This window comes from Geotrypetes seraphini, chromosome 3, assembly GCF_902459505.1.
Source record: "Geotrypetes seraphini chromosome 3, aGeoSer1.1, whole genome shotgun sequence".
In the NCBI taxonomy this organism is placed as follows: domain Eukaryota; kingdom Metazoa; phylum Chordata; class Amphibia; order Gymnophiona; family Dermophiidae; genus Geotrypetes; species Geotrypetes seraphini.
The window spans coordinates 237031487-237044477 of NC_047086.1; the positions used below are offsets into that span (position 1 = coordinate 237031487).

General features: G+C 42.1%; 1 protein-coding gene across 3 annotated transcripts in view; it reads right to left on the reverse strand.

Annotated features, from left to right (window-relative positions):
* UTRN (utrophin) overlaps positions 1 to 12991 on the reverse strand; it is a 1286828-nt gene that overhangs the window by 164880 nt on the left and 1108957 nt on the right. The window lies entirely within an intron of this gene.

A 12991-nucleotide genomic window follows, 5' to 3' on the forward strand; every position in this document is an offset into this window, starting at 1 on the left:
GGTGATGCCAATATTGAAATGTCTTTTATTGTTAATCCTAATTCAATAAACTGATGTTTCAAGTTTGTTTATTTTGATATACCGTCTATCAAAACAATTGTCTAAACGGTGGACAATATAAAAAAATTGTAGAAAACTATTAAAATGGGTAAATAAAAACAATATTTTGTCATATATTAAAGTACTAGGCAAATTCACATTAACGTACATGAGACAAAAGGGAAGTTGGGAAAGGAGAAGTTGTTTAAAATAACCCCACCGACCCCTCAACCCCACCCCCAATCCCCGTACCTGTAGAAGTTGGCCGGACAGACGGGTGCCAAGTCCAGCCCATGTGCCTAAGGCCCCACCCACAGGAGGGGCCTAAGGCTACTGGGCCGATTCCGGTTGGCCCAGGCGACTCAGGCCCCAGGGTTTCAGCTACCTGGGCCAGCCATTCGAGGGACGGCACCTGTCTGTCCGGCCAACTTCTACAGGTACGGAGAGGGGGATGGAGGGGTCGAGGAGTCGGCAGGGGGGTCTCATGGGTCGGCGGGGGAGGCCGATTGGGGGTTCAGGGGGGATCGTGGGAGGGGGTGCATCGAGGGCAGGAGGGCATGGAATCCCACCTGCCTGTATCTTAGTGGGGGGTGGGGGCTTGGGCTCCCTCCTGGCCCGATCGTAATTGGTGGGGGGGGGTGTCGTGGTTTGCCAGGGCAGGAGGGCTAGGACTCCCTCTTGCCCCGATCATTGGGGGGGGGGGTCACGGCTCACTGGGGCAGGAGGGCTTGGGCTCCCTCCTACCCCGAAGTTGTCGGGGGGGGGGGGGGTGGATTCTGTAACCAGTGTTGTTTTTGACAGACACCGGTTACAGAATTCAGCTTTTAGGCGAAGGACTGGCTCTTCCTTCACCTAAAAGCCCTTGTTTTGGGCGTTTGAGACTTAGGATTTTTTTTAGGTTGATGATATGGTGTAAGTTTAGATGTAGTGGTGGTCTGGGCGTTTAAACAGGTGAACGTAGAGGCAGACCATTGTAAAAAAAAAACTACTTTTGGACGTTTTTTTTTATAATGGACATTTTCCCTGCTTCTACTTTCAACGTTTAGGGCCTTAAGCCAAAAGGGGACTTAGACATTTTTTTTTACTATGCCCCTCTTAACATTTAGTGATATTATATGCATTTACATGAAATATAGTAGTAGAGTGTACCTTAGTAGTAAAGAATAATACAAAGTGCTTATGAGTGCTCCAACTTGTAAAATACAGTACTTGCAAATCATTTTGAACTCTAAGATTTTGATCAGAACATATATTTCAACAGAGACAGACCATAATATGTTAAGGCTATTGCTGGAAATTTCTAAAATTATAATGTTCCAGCTGGTGTTTTAATCAGTACACAGTATAACAGAGAAAGGCACTGTCCTCAATATATACATATATAGCTTTAGATTAAGAAAAATTACCGCCACCCTTATTAACAGAGATGATTTTTAAAGAATATACCATGTCAAACTGGGTTTGCTAAAATGCTAATAAAAGTTAAAGTCCCTTTTACTAAGCTGCACTAAAAAGCGTCCTGAGGTATCAGTAATATGGGGATTTCCTGTGCACGGGGGCCACTTTTAGTGCAGCTGTAAAATGACTGCATTTCCTACTGCTCCCATTAAATGGCCATGTGCTAATTTCCCAATTAGCAAATGGCTATTAGTGTGGGAGCCCTAACCGATACCTATTTACTAGGCAGTAAGGACCCCCATGCTAAAAAAGCACTAATTGCTAGCAGGCAGCAATACAGCTGAGCTAACCAATTAGCACCGGGCACACTGACTCTCCATCCCCCAAACATACCCAGCACTAAAAAAAAATATCTTCTACTATTTTGTACATGGGTAGCATATGCCGAACATAAAACTACTCTGGGATGGCTGGCCGCTCACCCGCAGTAGTGGATTTTAATTTGTGTTAAGCAGCTTAGTAAAAGGGCCCACAATCTTTCAATTAGAAGTATCCTGTACTGGCAGTTGCGTTTCAGATACACTGACCAGAGGGTGGCACTTTCCCTTGATTGACTGATTTATAAGCAGGCAATCTTCCACAGGGGTCAAGAACAGAGTTAAAAAGGGTTCAATCTGAAGCAGGAGCTATTTTAAGAAGTGAAATTTACCTTTTCAACTCAATATTTTACTTTTGATATGGAAAACGTTGGTTTCATGTTATTTGACGGTCAAAGAAATTGCTTGCAGCGAAAAAAAATTTCAGTTATGAAAGTAATGATCTGGCTTCTAGTATGTATACCCTACAAGTTCAGAAATAATTCATAAATCTGCGTAATTATTAATCTGATTGTGTATGATTGATTAGCAGTCACTTAAGCCCCAGGCAGCATTTATTTACTGTGAGCCAGCCTCTCTAGACTGGCGTTTTGTAGCTAATTTCAGAGGCATTCTTGGGATGAAGCCATCTGCACTATATTAACTTTTTAAAAAGGCTGTCAACTGCTAATTTTATTTTAATAGAAACAATTTATATTCAGGTGACTGTTTACCTTGACAAGGAGTGAGCGCTTTTATTTGTTTTTTTTTTAAACAGTAAAAATAAAAAAAACTACTTAGCTGGTCTCGACATAAAATTAAACTAATAATTCAAAGGCACAATGCAACAACAAAAAAAACCCCATTCAGCAACATACAAATGAATAGTGACCTTCACGCTATTTTAGTATTTATTTATTTAGTTAGTTCTTAAGCCCATCCTTCTAAAAAGCTCAGGGTAGGATAAAAATTTACATTCAGAATAATAAACATACAGTATAAATAAAAAAAATGCATATTATAAAATATCCAGAACTTTCTTGTAATTTACATTACTTAATACTCAACCACTAAAATACATCAATACAATTATACCAAAGGGCCATAAATCCAATATATACATATACATATACAGCAAAAATATACATATACATTTCTCACTTAGTAGCATGCCTTCTGAAACAATAACCCATCTAATGCTCTAACAGTAGAGGGAATCTGATTCCATAATTTTGGCACAGAATATGCCTGTTTGTGAGCAGATTCCGAATGCAATGATCTTCCAGAGGGCATACACAAATACCTCTTGTTTTGTGATCGTAATGAGTGACTCAGGACATAAATTGGAATTTTCTCCAGCATATACTCTGGAACCATAATTTAAAAACTTTTAAACGCTAAAATCAGTACTCTAAAAATATAACTTTTCCCTTCCAGGAGCCAATGTACTGAGGTCAAAGCTGGAAAAACGTGGTCATAAATACTCAAATTCTTTAGCAAACGAACTGTAGCATTATTATTATTTTTTTTTTTAAATCATGTTTATTAAGGAGTCAACAAGAGAAACAAGTACATTACAGAAATAGAATAGGCATCAAACGAAAAAGAATACATGTCCAACAGTAAAAACCCAGAGCACACCAAGAAGCCACACAGATAGGAAGTGAATGACTGGGGTGTGTGAAGGGTGTATGTTTGGGGGTGTAACTGGCTTGTGCAGCATTTTGTACTTGTTGTAAATGTAAGGCCTGAAAACCTTGGACACCCCATTGCCAGTGGCACCTACAATTTGCAGGATCACAATTAACTATGTGTTCATTACTCAGTGGGCAATACTATCTGTAAGCATAGAGGACAACTTTATATGTTGTCCAAGTGGTTAAAAAGAAATTTAGGTCTACCTGTACGGTGACAGTAGAGCCCAGCATCCCCCCTGGTGGTGGTGGGTTTCTTAAATGCATTCTGCTCATCTCACACTCCATACTCTTTCTAGTTGTGACTGGCAGCAAGCAGTCTCTTACCTGCTGTTCGCGGTGGTTGAGCTTGCCCTGACATCACTTCCTGGTTGGGGACAACTAGAAGAGGTATGGGGTAGGGGAGGGAGAATATATTTTAGAGACTCCCTTACACTGGTGTGGGGGGGGAAGCAGAGATACTGGCACCTCTGCCAAGTTGGTGCCTGTAGCGCTCTGCCTCCCTTCCCCCCTTACTACGCCACTGTACCTGTATGAAGCTATATATCAAGTTTCAAGTTTATTGACTTTTTAATATACCGACCATCACATAGTATCTGGCCGGTTTACAATAAGATTTATAAAAATTTTAAATACTGCCTTTTCTAAAAGCTTAAATTCTATGCACATTCCAATTTATACATTAAACCTGCTAAGATTTCAAAAATTAATTCTACTGGCTCTCCTTACTGGTGTAGCTGTCTCTCTCTCTCTCTCTTATTCTGAGTTAAAGGACAGTTAGCACTCTGAGGGTGTGCAGGAACACATTTTGGGGAGATAAAATTTTGCTAGTTTACTACTGCAAGTCTGGTTCAAGAGTACTTGGGAGGAGATACTTAATCCAAGAAGGGGTAACCTGCATAAAACTGTGGTTCAGCTTAGAAGAGCAATGAAATGATAGTACTGTGCTTCCAAAAAAGGCATAGGAACAGCTCACGTGGAACAGCAGTTACAACCGAAAACCTTCATGAGCAAATTGGATGAGCCATCTCACTTTTTATCCATTGTCATTTTCATATCTTCAAAGGTTGAACCTCAATTAAGTTTCTGAAGATTGACCTGAGCTCCATTGTGGATTTTGAGATCCACAGCATAGGCAGATTTGACGTCAGCAGGAGCAGATCTTTCATAAAATAGGCACTGTGTGAGGCTGAAGGGCCAATCCACAAAGGCACCCTTGCATCTCTTTCCCTACATAAGAACATAAAAATTGTCGCTGCTGGGTCAAACCAGTGGTTCATCGTACCCAGAAGTCCGCTCAAGTGGCAGCCCCTAGGTCAAAGACCAGTGCTCTAAATGAGCCCAGCCTCACCTGCGTACTTTCCAGCTGAGTAGGAACTTGTCCAACTTTGTCTTGAATCCCTGGAGGGTGTTTTCCCTTACGACAGACTCCGGAAGAGCGTTCCCATTTTCTACCACTCTCTGGGTGAAGAAGAACTTCCTTACATCTGGCTTTATTACTTCCCTTAAGCAGTTTCCTGCTGAGACAGACCAAGAAACATAGAAACATAGAAAGATGACGGCAGATAAGGGCCATATAGCCCATCAAGTCTGCCCACACTATTTACCCACTCTCTTAAGTCTTCTGACCCCTTAAGTATAATTGTAATTATACTGTCACTCTACTGACCCGCTCATTTAAGTCCTAGTGACCCTATCCCTTGGCATGACCCCGTAGGGATCCCACATGGGTATCCCATTTGTTCTTGAAGTCTGGGATGCTGCGTGCCTCGACCACCTGCACTGGAAGCTTGTTCCAATGCTCGATCACTCTCTCCGTGAAGAAGTACTTCCTTGCGTCTCCACGAAACTTCCCTCCCCTGAGTTTGAGCGGATGTCCTCTTGTGGTCGAGGGTCCCCTGAGAAGAAAGATATCCTCTTCCACCTCGACCCGTCCCGTGATGTACTTAAATGTCTCAATCATGTCTCCCCTCTCCCTACGCTCTTCAAGAGTGTAGAGCTGCAATTTGCTCAGTCTTTCCTCGTACGGGAGACCTTTTAGCCCCGAGATCATCCTGGTGGCCATCCGCTGAACCGACTCAATTCTGAGCACATCCTTACGGTAATGTGGCCTCCAGAATTGCACACAGTACTCCAGATGAGGTCTCACCATGGCTCTGTACAATGGCATCATGACTTCAGGTTTCCTGTTGACGAAGCTTCTCTTGATACAACCTATCATCTGCCGTGCTTTAGATGAAGCCTTCTCCACTTGAGTGGCTGCTTTCATGTCAGCACTGATGATTACTCCTAAGTCTCGTTCTGCCGTAGTCCTGGTTAAAGTTTCTCCATTCAGGGTGTAAGTTCTGCAAGGATTTCCGTTACCGAGATGCATGACCTTACATTTCTTGGCGTTAAAGCCCAGCTGCCACATCAAGGACCAACTTTCTAAAGTACGCAGGTCTTGCTCCATAGCATCTTGTAGATTATGGCCGTTTACTATATTGCATAGTTTGGCGTCATCAGCGAATAAGGTTACTTTGCCTTGAAGCCCTTGAGTCAGATCTCCAATGAATATGTTGAAGAGGAGTGGGCCCAGGACCGAACCCTGTGGCACTCCGCTAGTCACCTCCGACATTTTAGAGCGGGTACCGTTAACTACCACCCTCTGAAGTCTGCCATTAAGCCAATCTTTAACCCATGCAGTTTGAATCTCTCCTAATCCCATCGATTTCATCTTGTTCAGCAGCCTGCGGTGTGGGACGCTGTCGAACGCTTTGCTGAAGTCCAGGTACACGACGTCCAAGGACTCTCCTGAGTCCAGTCTTCTTGTTACCCAGTCAAAGAAGTTGATTAGATTTGACTGGCATGACCTACCCTTGGTGAATCCATGTTGGCTGGGATCCCGGAGATTTCCCTCGTTCAGGATCGTATCTAATTTATACTTAATTAGTGTTTCCATGAGTTTACACACTATTGAGGTGAGGCTTACCGGTCTATAGTTCGCAGCCTCAGCCTTGCAACCCTTTTTATGTAGAGGAATGACGTTGGCTGTTTTCCAATCTAACGGAACTTTCCCCGTACTTAGTGAGAGATTGAAGAGCACTGCTAACGGTTTCGCCAGAACGTCTCTCAATTCTCTGAGCACTCTTGGGTGTAAATTGTCCGGTCCCATGGCCTTGTTTACCTTTAGCCTTGCCAGTTCATTGTAAACGTCCCCAGGTGTGAACTCAAAATTCTGAAACGGGTCATCCACGTCTTGTTTTATCATCAACTGTGGTCCGTGTCCCGGTGCTTCGCAGGTGAAGACTGAGCAGAAATATTCATTTAGTAGTTCTGCTTTTCCTGAATCCGCCACCATGTAGTTCCCGTCCGGTTGTCTAAGGCGTACTATACCGTCTGTATTCCTTTTCCTATCACTGATATACCTAAAGAAGGATTTGTCCCCTTTTTTAATGTTCTTTGCCAGAGTTTCTTCCACTCGAAGTTTGGCCTCCCTAACTGCTGTTTTGACCGTTGCAGATCTGGTCTTATATTCTACTTTAGTTTCTCTTCTCTGCGTACGTTTGTAGGAAAGAAATGCTTTTTTCTTTTCCTTAATGAGGTGCGAGATCTCTTCAGTGAACCATTGGGGTTTGTTGTTTCTTTGTCGTTTATCTACTGATTTTATGTAGCGATTAGTTGCTTCGTGTATGGATGATTTTAGGTACGACCACATAGTTTCCACATTGCTGGTCCCTGCATGGTCCTGCAGCGTCTGATGAACGAAATCCCCCATGCGTGCGAAGTCGGTGCCCCGGAATTGGAGCACCTTTGTTTTTGTAATTGATTTAGGGGATCCTTTCCCAAGGTTGAACCATACCATGTTATGATCGCTGGAGGCTAGCGTATCTCCTACTGAGACCTCTGAGACGCTTTCCCCATTGGTGAGTACCAGGTCTAGGATCGCCTGGGCTCTAGTGGGTTCCGTTACCATCTGTCTGAGATGTACTCCTTTTATGGAGGTCAAAAGCCTCCTGCTGCTGCTGGTTGTTGCTGAAAATGTGTTCCAGTCTGCATCAGGTATGTTGAAGTCCCCTAGCAGTACAGTGTCGCCCCGTAGAGTTATATTCTCTATGTCTTCAATTAATTCTGCGTCCATGTCTTCTGGTTGTCTTGGAGGTCTGTATACCACTCCAAGATACAGGCATTTTTTGCCACCTCTTGCCAGATTTACCCAGAGGGATTCCCCGGTATACTTGACATCAGTGATCCTGGTGGTTTTGATGTCCTCTTTAATGTATAGTGCTACCCCTCCACCTAACCTGCCCTCTCTGTCCTGACGAAGTAAATTGTACCCCGGTATAGCCATATCCCACCCATGTGCGTCCGTGAAATATGGCTATACCGGGGTACAATTTACTTCGTCAGGACAGAGAGGGCAGGTTAGGTGGAGGGGTAGCACTATACATTAAAGAGGACATCAAAACCACCAGGATCACTGATGTCAAGTATACCGGGGAATCCCTCTGGGTAAATCTGGCAAGAGGTGGCCACTGAGCCTAGCATCTGGTCTCTAGCAGTGGCCAGTCTGGGTCATAAGTATCCAGCAGATTCCAAAAAGAAGAACCTGCTATCAAGGGATAAGCAAGAGCTTTCTCAAATCTACCTGGCTAATAATTTTATGGACCTTTTCCTCAACTTGCCCTAACCTCTTTTAAGCTCCGATATATGTCAGTCAGTTTGCCCATGTTCTCAAAACATACGAATTGCTATATTGGGTCAGACCAAAGGTCCTTCTAGTCAAGCATGTTGTTCATATAGTTGGAATTATTTTCCCTATGTTCATCACTTTGCACTTTTCCACATTATAATTCATCTGCCATTTTGATGCCGAGTCTCCTCATCGTACAAGTTCCTTCTGTGATCTTTCAAAATCCTTTGATATTTTAACAACTTTGAATAACTTTGTGTCCTCTGCAAATTTTATCACCTCACTCATTGCTCCTTTTCCCATATCATTTATGAATATACTGTATAGTAAATGCTAGGGGTTCTCTACTTCTCGTTCTTTCCCACCTTGAAAATTGATGATTTAGTCCAACTCAGCATTTCTTACTTGTAGCCTGTTTCCAATCTATGTATGGCATTGCCTGTTTCCAATCAATGTATGGCATTGCCTTCTATTCCAAAACTTTTAAATTTCCTAAGGAGTCTTTAATGAAGGACTTTGTTAAACATTTCTGAAAATCCAAATACATTACATCAACCAGCTCACCTTTATCCACACATTTGTTTACAGCTTCAAAAAAAATCTGACCAAAGCTCCATCTAGCCCAGCATCCTATTTGCAACGTTGCCCAATAAAAGGATAGGGCTGGCCGAAAGGAGTGGATGAGTGGTGCTGTATGTTAAATAATATTAAAGCAGCTGACCTGGGGAATGGAGGAAGCATTACAGATCAGCTTGAAAAGAGAAGATTGAGCCTCTATACATACATGTGTCATCTATAGGACTCCATGCAAATGAAGAAGAAAGACAAAGACCTGGTTGCATTTTGCATTTATTCATAAATTGAGACTGAAAGGTAAGGTTCTGTTCCTGAGCAATTTCAACCTCCTGATGAAGACTGGAATTCCCCAACTGCAGAATCAGAAAGAAGAAAAAAGAGACTGTGGATGCCCTTCGAAGTGTTCTGCTCAGACGAATGATGTCAGACCTCACGAGAGGAGGTATGACATTGGACCTACTGAGGGTGTGTCTAATGTCTGGGGGTGTGCCCATCATATACTATGGTTTGATATTATTCATTTATTTTTATTTAAAAGATCTCTTACTCGCCGACATCCTACAATTCTGAGCAAGTTACAAAAAAACCCACTCATAACTGAAAACATGGATAACGCCAAACAACAGACACACAAACAAACAACAAATACCAAGCAACAAATACAGAAATAATCAGAATACTATGAGATATCAGATCAGCAGCAATACAAGGACTCAACCTCAGCCTTCCCATGTACTTGAGAAATATCTCTCAAACAGCATTGTTTTAATCAACTTTCTAAAGTTCAGCATGAGTCCTATGAGAACTGGTGACAGTCATTCAGTGTGCGGCAAAACACTGGGCAGGAGTGCAAAAAGTCAACTCCTGCCCGTAAAAACTCACAGCAGCCATTCAGTGGGGCTCAGCGTGGGGCAGGAATGTGGAAAGCTCGCTCCTGTCCAGAACACCGCTGGACCACCAGGAATTCAAAAAGGTACGCGGGGAGAGGCGGGAGGGAGGTAAAAGGATCCCTCCTGTCCCGGACCACCAGGTCATACAGCAGGCTGGCAGAGGCCTGTAACAAGTCCAGGAAGGGGGGGAGGGGGGATATTGACCCAAATATAAGATGAGACCTCCATTTTTGGGCCTTTTTAGGGCCCAAAAATCTTGTCTTATATTCAGGTATATATGGTACTTCTGTGTTCATGGAAGAAAATTCTGGAGGAGAACCTCAGTCAGTTAACAAAGGTATATATGGGGATGGAGTATATATCACACTGTTCACAGAAGAAAGTATTTATGAACAACTTGCAAAACTAAAAGTAGTCAAAGCCATGAGACAGGACAAGATCCATCCTAGGATACTGAGTGAGCTCATAGAGGTTCTGGTGGGTTCTCTCAATGATTTGTTTAATAAATCCTTGAAGATGGGAGAGGTTCTGTGGGATTGGAGAAGAGCAAATACGGTCCCCTCTTCACAAAAGTGGTATCGGAGAAGAGATTGGAAACTACAGGCTGGTGAAATCTCACTTCAGTGGATGGAAAAATAAAGGAGGATTTGTTGGAGGTAGGAATAATGAACTACACAAAATCCAATGGTTTACAAGATGTGAGGCAACATGATTTTACCAAGGGAATATCGTACCTAAGAAATCTAATTAATTTATTTGACTGGGTGACCAGAGACCTGGATTGATGAAATGCACTAGATGTATTCCACCTGGATTTCAGCAAAACCTTTGGCACAGTTCCTCATAGGAAGCTCGTTAATAAAATCAGCAGACTGAAGTTAGGACCCAAAATGGCAAAATAGATTAGATATTGGTTTAATGACAGAGGGTGGTGGTAAATGGAATTTGCTTGGAGGAAAGAAAGGTGATTAGTGAAGTGCCTTGGGGATTGGTACTGGGGATGATTCTGTTCAATATATTTGTGAGTGAAATTGTTGAAAGGTTAGAAGAAAAAGTGTGTCTCTTTGCAGATAAAACAGATTTGAAAGAATGGAAACATGAGTAGAGATCTATAAATGCTAGAAGAATGGTTTAAAATTTGGCAGTAAGTGCAGGATGATGCACTCGGGGAGTAAAAATACAAAGGAGTTGTATGTGTTTGGGGGCAAGAAGCTGATTTGCATGGACCAGGAGAGGGACCTTGGAGTGATAGTGTCTGAGGCTCTCAAGACTGTGAAACACTGTCAGCCAAGTCGATGGCTGTAGCCAGAAAAATCCTGGACTAAATAGAGAAAGGAATCCAGCAGAAAAAGGGAAGTGTTGAAGCCCTTGTATAAATCATTGATGAAGTCCCACTTGGAATATTGTGTTCAGTTCTGGAGGCAATCGGCCTCTTTTCCAAAGCCGCGCTACGCTAATGAACCTGAAGCCCATAGAGATTTAAAGGGCTTCGGGGCCGTTGCCACGCGGCTTTGTAAAAGAGGCCGCATGTCTTGCTAAGAATGTAAGAAAACTTGAAGTGATCCAGAAAAAGGCCACAAAAATGATATCAGGATTGCGCTAAAAGAAAACTGTTGAAAGACTGTGTTTGGGGCATGTCAGTCAGAAGCCATGACTCATGTTTTGGATCCTGTCAGCTCCATGCCCCTCTCAGAACTTTTTGAACAAGAGACTGTTCTATGCATGCCTGGTCCTGTGAAGAAACAGGGTAAAGGATTGTATTTCCTTTTCTTTGAGTCAATAAAGAATGTGACAGGGACATGGCAGAGCATAGTACCACCTTAGAATCAGGTGCTTATCATTTCCCCAGTCCCACCCCTAAGCACAGCATAAAGGCTAGAATCCCCCAGGAAGGAAGAGAGAGACAGCCTGGAACTAGTAGGTTTAACACTGCCCCTTTAAGAAGTACCAGACCAGAGCCCAAGTATGAAAAGGAAGGTCCCTTTAAGCACATAAGAACATAAGCAATGCCTCTGCTGGGTCAGACCTGAGGTCCATCATGCCCAGCAGTCCGCTCTCGCGGCGGCCCAACAGGTCCAGGACCTGTGCAGTAATCCTCTATCTATACCCCTCTATCAAGTTTCAAGTTTATTAGATTTTAATATACCGACCATCAAGCAAATATCTGGACGGTTTACATTAGATTTAAAAATGACAGATAGGAGTAAGAACAATTGAAGAAATATTAAGTAATTTAAATAATATATAGTGAACATTAAAGACATTAACAAGACGGACTTGACAGTGAGGAGAGAGGGAATGGATGGGTAAAGTTACATTGTAGGTAGAAAAAGGAGAAAGAGGGGTTGGGAAAAAAACATGTTGGATGGGAATAAAATATATGGAATGTTTGTAAAAGAGAGAAATTAGATAGAAGAGAAATTAAGAAGTGAGAAATTAAATAGAAGAGAATGCATCACGAAATAAAAAAGTTTTTAAGTTTTTCTTAAATTTGTCAAGGTGTTGTTCGTCTCGAAGTGGTTGTGGAAGGGAGTTCCACAATGTCGGGGCAGTTACCGCAAAATTTATTTTGCGTGTGCAATAAAACTCTTTTATAGACGGAATCAATAAGAGATTTTGATTTGAAGATCTCAAAGTTCGAGTAGAGCACTGAGGAATGAGAAGTTTGTGAAGATATAGCGGCAGGTGAGAAGATTTTATTTTGAATGACAAAAAAATGATTTTGTAGGTGATTCGATGTGTCACGGGTAGCCAGTGAGCTTCTTTTAGTGCTGGCGTAACATGATCATATTTACCTAGGTTATAGATGAGTTTTATTGCGGTGTTTTGTATAAGTTGAAGGCGGCGAATTTCTTTTTGTGGGAGGCCATTGAGTAGGGAATTACAGTAATCTAGGTGAGAAATAATTAGAGAATGAACAAGAATTTTGATAGATTCGGTTTCTAGAATTGAGGTCAGTGAACGAATTATGCGTAGTTTAAAGAAACATGTTTTAACTACCGAACTAATATGGTCATGAAATGATAGGTCTTTATCAATGGTCACTCCTAAGAGTTTTATTTTTGTCTCCATTTGAATTGGAATAGATTTAATAGAAAGTTTTTCTGGGAGAAATTCAGGATTTTTGATTGAAAATAGTAGACCGCGAGATTTGTCTATGTTGAGAGATAGTTTATTAGAATGAAGCCAATCGTTTATGGAGTCCAGTTTATTGTTTATATCTTTTATCTCAGACGTTTTGGAAATATTGATTGGGTGAAGGAGTTGTATATCATCTGCATAGGCAAAGATCGTGAATCCGATAGATTGTGCTAAGGTTAAGAGGGGAGATAGAAAGATATTGAATAGTAAAGGGGAAAGAATGGA